Raw genomic sequence first — 7,283 nt, forward strand, 5'->3', positions numbered from 1 at the left:
TATCATGGTAGAAAAAGTATACACATAGTGGGAATACTCTGACAGTCTAACTACATGACTACCTCTACGAACACCAACTCTAATCTCAGTATTAAAACGGAAAAAAAAAAAACTCTAGTAAAATATACAACGAAAGAAAGAAATTTTCCTCTGTGTATATTTCTTAAATTTTGAACTTTCTTTATTACCCGTACTACAAAAGATAAATTGGTACAATCTTCTTAACCAAAAAAATTAAAAATTAAAAAAAAAAAGAAACCCAATTTTTTTTTATTGATAAGAAAATTCGCATCCACTATCTGAAAATGCGCACTAGATAAATTTCGTCTCGTGAAATAGCCCGCCAAGCACATGGACGACGGAAGGATAACTGAAACCCAACTTTATACTGGTAATGCTTCTAGACAAAATGGGTAATGGTAGAAGGAGAAGTATTGTAGTGGTGACAGCCAATAAAGATGGTGATTGAGAAGGCATTGGTGATGGTGGTCGGTGTGTGGGTGAGAGCGAGCGGCAAAGTGACAAAGGCAAAAAGAAGGCTAAGTCTGATCATATGTTAGATGATGTATCTAATGGGTTGAAACACTAATTATCTAATCCTAAACTTGCCTATGTTCCCAAACGTTCGTTTAAGTTTGCAAACAAGATTTGAGATCGCTCTATAGCTTATCGAGGCAAATTATTTGTTTAAACTTTATTCGTGTAAAATCTCGAATGAATCTGAGTCGAATTATCGAATCGCTCTAGTAAACTTACGTAGATTAATCATAAAATAAAATTACCGAATTATCGAATCCTAAACTTACCTATAAAATAAAATTCTTACGTAGATCTGTTTTTGAAGATCAACATGTATTAAATGCTTCTACTTTTTCAGAATTTACAAATAGAAATGCAAAATTGCAAATAAAATGATCGCCTTAAACACATTATTATCTACAAGACCTGTTATCTACTAACTAGTATTTGTTAGTGCAAATAATCTAAATCTGTCATTCCTTCATCAGCCGGTCAGTCTACTTTCGCAGCATCTCCTCCTGGCACTGCTTGATCATATATATCATGAGATAAGCTGTATGAAATGAACAAGGGTGCTCATTTTCAAACTGAAAAGTACCTCGCATGAGGTTTCTTTTTGCAGATTGATCGAATGGCTCGGCAACATGGTAGCATCTAAGGCCCCTTGAAGCAGCAGCAGCAGCATCAATTCTTGAAACTAGCCGGGGGACAACTATTGAACCAAGGGATTTTGAAGTTGGCTCAATCATATGATGTTCATTGCCCATACGAAGACTACAAATCGTGCCACTCCCACCGCATTGACAATATCTTCTCCGCAGTTGACAGCATGTTTGAGAGAATTGAGGTACTACAAGCCTGCTAGGATTGCAAGTTTTTGAAGTTTGCATAAAATTTTATACTATAGTAATGTGATGTATGTGAGGTAAAAAATAATTAAAAAATATGTATAAGAAAATCTTTCTACGAAAACACGTGATTAAAAAATACTGTTTGAGGGAAAACTCGGAATCCAAGCAAGACCCAGAGAAAAATGTTAAGGCTCCAAGAAATAGACATCCACTTTTATTAGATAAGATTCCTTGAGAGACAATCATATTATTCATATGGTTTTAGAAGGCCAAGAAAAGATACCTTGTAGGTAAATTGCATGTGGGAAAACACCACATATGATGGCAGATAAAAGTGCCCAAACCCTTTTCTCCCCTTGATTTCTTTTATGATTACAAGTAACTTAAGAGTGGTGGAATGAAAGTATTCATTTTACAATTCAACAACCTTACAACTCGACAGACAATATAGTAACAAGCTCAGAATATATACTTATGATCTAGTGATGGAACAATAATGCTATTTCAAATTAGCCCATTATGCTTCTGATCATGTAATAACATGTTTCAATAACAAATCTAGCATCAAGAAGAAGAGCAGATCCAACATGAGAGAAAAGAGCCCCTCTGGATAGCCAAGGGGACTGCCTAACAAAAACACCCAAAAAAAAAAAAAGTCCCACACGTACACCAAGCTAATAATTGTTAGACTTAGAACCCCTATATTCCATGCACAATCTTTGAAAAGATTACTAATAATCTAAACATAACATGTGATATACTACTACTTTTTTTATGATGTGATGGATGCATGGAATAATTTCTCAAAAAGGTGGTAAAAAATAATAAGTAATTTGTAGCCACATTAGTATTTCTATCACCTCATTTAAGATTGAAAAGGAGAGAGATTAACTACTTGACCTATAGGATACTATGACGTTGAAAAATTTCCATATCTTTTTAACTACTTATCATATCTTTTTAAAAATTTCATAAATATTTTTTAAAAGATGAATAGAGAGGGGAGGCAACTCTATCTTGACGCTGAAAAATAAGTTTAATAATAAAGCAAAGGACTTTTTTTGACCTTTTTATTTTTTTTGATAAACGAAAGGTTTTAAATATAATATCTCTTACTTATAATCTTTCTCACCTTATCATCCATTCCAACCCAACTCTACCTGGATGATTAAACAAAGGACTAAAAACCCTTTTGTCAGGGAAAAAAAAAAACAAAAGAAGGACTAGAAAAACCCTTTTGGTGAGCCTGCAGGCAAGTCATCCTTGGCTACCAAACAAGACTCTTTATCTTCATGTAAGACCTCTTTCTTCTAAAATGAATTCTACAATTTAAACTTAGGTCTTTACATGCCTACATTGAGCTATCCGGACACCTACATATATATAGCCGCGGAGTCTTCTAGCTACATATTATTGATTAGATTCTAGGCATAATTTCATAAACCTCCCTTGAGGTTTCTTACTATTTCACTTAATTCCCTTGATGTTTTAAAAATTATACTTACCTCCCTTGATTTGACACTTTGGTAACCAAACTTTAAAATAGAGTAAAATTTAATGAATATCCTAAAATGCCCTTATCTTACAAAGTTCAATTTGTTCGTCTAAACAAAAAGAGTATCAAGTTTTTCATGCTAATATTTGTTATTTAATAATCAACTATAACAATAAATCTTTTACTATAATAGGGTATTTTTCATAGTACTTTATTGGGAATATAAATTCTTTTTAAGATAGAGAAGACAGTGCTATTTTGTTTCTTTTAAAGTTTATAATAAAAATTTAGGGACTAGTTTAGTGGTGGAACTATCATAATTTGGTAATGATTTTGGGCCATTTGTTTTTAATCATTGTTGACTTATCCCTGATTTTGATACCCAAAAAAAAAGAGCTACAAAAAAAATTGGAGGATATTAAAAGTTATAAAAAAAATATATTACTAGTTTAACGTTTAATTTTGATCGATATTAGGGACAATATTGATAGTTCTTCTATATTCCTAATGAAATACTATAAGAGAAATGAATAAGAAGGAAAATGGTAAAAAAAATTATAAAATCCATCCTTTGCATAATCATGGCGACAAGAGAGTTTTATTAAAAATATTAAGATTGGTATTGCCATTTTAAATGGACAAAGGAGGTATGTATAATTTTTTAAATTTCAGCGGAGCTCAGTGAAATTTTTCAGAAACCTGAGGAGAGGTTTCGGAAATTATCCCTAGATTCTATAGCCATTTGAAAATGCACCTCCATCAAGATCCATGCACAAAACTCATATGCAAGGTGCTTGTCAAGGAACTTATTCCGCCCACTTTCTAGCCTGACCAAGGGACATACCAAGTCAATTTGGAGCGTCTCCTGGACCTAAAGATGATGATGTGTATGCAAGAAATCCATGTCAAGAAAACGGAAAGTAAATTTGCATGCTTGCGTATCGATCTTTTAGTTGATATTCAATCTGTTTGGTAGGGCAATTCGACACGGGTATCAATCCCATTTGGCCCCTTGTATCGCCGAAAGGGTACTTTTCATCTTTTCTGCAAAATGATGCAACGTTCTGGCTTGTCATTTTCCAGGAGAAATTTAACTATGATTGATGAGAAACACCAAAGTTAAGAATGGTGTCACTCAAGATCCAATAATTTTCTGCGCTCTGAGTTTGAATACTTGAATAAGAACTGCAATTTTTTTGCCATTAGCTACAACAAGAAAAGCAGAAGTTCAAATGTGAAAGATATTCGCTTGTTATCTTTTTTTTTTTCTTGTCAATACAGGGAGTATCTCAACTTTTTGTTGAACTAATCTTCCTGCGCCTGTGCACCCAATCCCCCAAGGATACACAAGCCGTAGAGAGAGGACTGGAACACGCGACCTCGGGACCTAACTAGGTTATTCCGAGACCATCCGAGCCAACTCCAAGAGACTATGTATTCACTTGTTATCATCTTAGTGAATTTTTACTTCACAAATGTTAGTTGTTATCAACAATTTTTTTTTTCTTTCTTGAATCCCACTCCAAATCTGTCCCGAATGCAAGTCATTTGAACATTGCATAAATCACTAAAGTGCTGCACATGGTTTTGCTGGATAGCTGTAAATCAAACTATGTGTCTAGAAAATCAAGTTAATTTGTGGCATGCTCCTTTTGGTACAGGAAACTTTGACCTCACTCTCAAATGTAGGAGAATAACGCTATCCCTAAAGAATTTCGTGGCACTCCTATGTATCTTCCTCGGTGGGATTGCCTTTGTGTGTGCGCCACCTCTCCCTTCATTGCCTTTTTATTTCGTCCCTTTAAAATGTCAATATTCCATTCCATCGACAATTGAAACACATCCCAATCCCCACGCCCACTCACAAAAATCAAGTTGTCCACAGCACCAGGCAGACCATGCCAAATGGTGCTTGATTGGCTCTACGGATGCACTTCTGTCACTCGACAATTGGCCCAATTGTTGCCAAGTTCGGCTCTGACTAGCGTCTGCCTTTTCTTGGACCAAAGGCACAAATAATTGTCAATAAAACAACGATATATAACATTTTTTGAATAAAGTACAATTCTACGTGAACTATTTGTAAAACTTAACAATAGAGAATAATTATATATAGGATTCATATGAGCAGTAACAAAATGTCACATCTTTATTATAAAAATGCACAAGAAATTTATATACAATTACGAGACATTTAAAAAATGTTATATTGTTCAGGTGAGACGGTTGGATATTGAAAGTTGTTTATTTGGTAGGGAGTTCAACAAATATGAGAGATCACTGGGATTGGAGTCGTAGCTGAGACCTTTTCGCACACAAGGATTGCAGAATGGGCTCTAAAGGAGAGATCACTTGGAACCAAGCTTCTTGATGATGCAGCAGCAGTCAAACTGGTCTTGTGTAAAGCTTTGGAGCAGAACTGGGACAAAATCAATATTTTGCTCCAGAACAAAGAGTTACTAAGACAGCTCAAGAATCCGAGCTCCCTAGACAGTTGTCTAACAACTCTGACTGAGGACATTATTGAATTACAGAGAATGTTTCGTATGTGCTCTTTTGAGCTAGCCAGGGGAAGTATTATATCTAAATGTAAAAGTTTAAGTTCTTATGCCTTAGGCATTACTGTGGATGAGGAATGGTATTTTCCTCAGTGTAATTGAGCACTAGTTGTAAAGTCTCTCGAGCCGTTGCTCGCTTTGTACAGTTTCCTTTAGTCAATGAAAATCTTATCGTTTCGTAAAAAAAAAAAAAAAAAAGTTCAACAAATATGAAACAAGAAGAAAGCAATGAAAATGGCTAAGCCCAGCAAACTTTGCCAAGTGCTGCTTGATTGGCTCTCCGGATGCACTTCTGTCAATCAACAATTGGCCTAAAAGTTGCCAAGATTTGCTTTGAATTGCGTGTGCTTTTCAACTCAACTCTTGAAGGCAAATAAAGTTGTTGATTTGTTATAGGAGTCCAACAAATAAGGAAGCAATCAAAATGGCTAACTCCACTTGGCAGCCAATCCTGCAAGGACCAAGCATAACCGACGGGAATTTTGTCCACTTGTGAATGGAATTTTGTACCCCAAAGCGATCGTCCAAAGGTTGATCCCGTCTCCCATCTTCATGAAAATCGCATAATTTTTGCTACTTGCACTATTAGTTCTACGTACGGTGCTTAGAAATATCGGCTGAAAAACAGAAAGCCATACGTGATACATAAGCTGGCATTATTGCTAGCAAATAAATATCAATGTTTTCAAATTCGGACCGTTAATTGAACCGATAAAGTGTTCAGATCAAGATTCAACCAGTCGGACTGGTTCAATGAATTTTTAAAAAATTAATTTATATAAATATCTATATGCAAAAAATAAGATATGCAATGGACTAATTTAAAACTTTATATGATGAAAAGTTTAATATTTTGAACAACTTGGATTTTCAAAAATAAATTTTTTAAAGTATAAGTTGAAACAAATAAATTTCATTTCAATCTCAATTATATCTACCAAAAAATAATCTTAAATCCAACCCAAAAATACCACAATATTTTGAAATTATACAAAATTCATGTCTATGGGAATTTAGATATTGTGATTTTAAATTTTAATTTACGTTTTTTGGGATTTAGAGATTGCAATTAAAAAAAAAAGTTTGGAGTTTGAAGGAAGTCAGGAGAATCGAAAGCAAAAATGTAAACTTGATAAGAAACAAAAAATGAGATAAAAGTAAGTGGTTGTGGCATTTAATAATTAGTCTTTAGGGTTAAAGAAAAATAATTCTTTTTTAATTTTTCAATTTAATAGACTAAAACAAAATTAAAAGATGGAAGAAAATATCAATAAATTAAAACTAAAGGGATTTGATTAAAAAGGGAGTGACAAAAGAAAAGAGGAGAGAGAGTGAGAGAGAGAGTTGAAGATTAAAAAGAAAGAATCATAAGAGAATGAGATTTTGTAGGAAAAATGGAGAAAAGAAAGATGGATGTTTGTTTTATATAAATGAATTATCAAAAAAGTTAATAGGATGTGATGATAAAATGGTTACTACATTAGTTTTCTATCACAAAGGTCTTGAGTTCAAATCTTGGTGGGTTGCATTTTGCAAAACTTAAAAAAAATATTGAGGGGGAAAGTTGAAAAATCGAAAACCACCGGTTCGACCCCGGTTCACCAGTTTTGACTGATTTTCTTATAAAATCAACTTTGGTATAGAATCGAATCGGTGTCATGGTCGGTTCGCGGTTCAACCGATCGAAGCCGTCGGTCCGGTTTGGTTTGCAAAACATTGATAAATATAAGTTTCAATCCAATTTATTTGTTATGAACAAAACTATTGAAGTCCCAATTTATTTGTCAAATTCAAGTTGGAGTAAATATAAAATGCATTTGTAGCACATTGAAGTTATACCCTCAAATCTTATGTTTAATT

The sequence above is a fragment of the Coffea eugenioides genome, chromosome 9 (genome assembly GCF_003713205.1).
Source record: "Coffea eugenioides isolate CCC68of chromosome 9, Ceug_1.0, whole genome shotgun sequence".
NCBI classification, from domain to species: domain Eukaryota; kingdom Viridiplantae; phylum Streptophyta; class Magnoliopsida; order Gentianales; family Rubiaceae; genus Coffea; species Coffea eugenioides.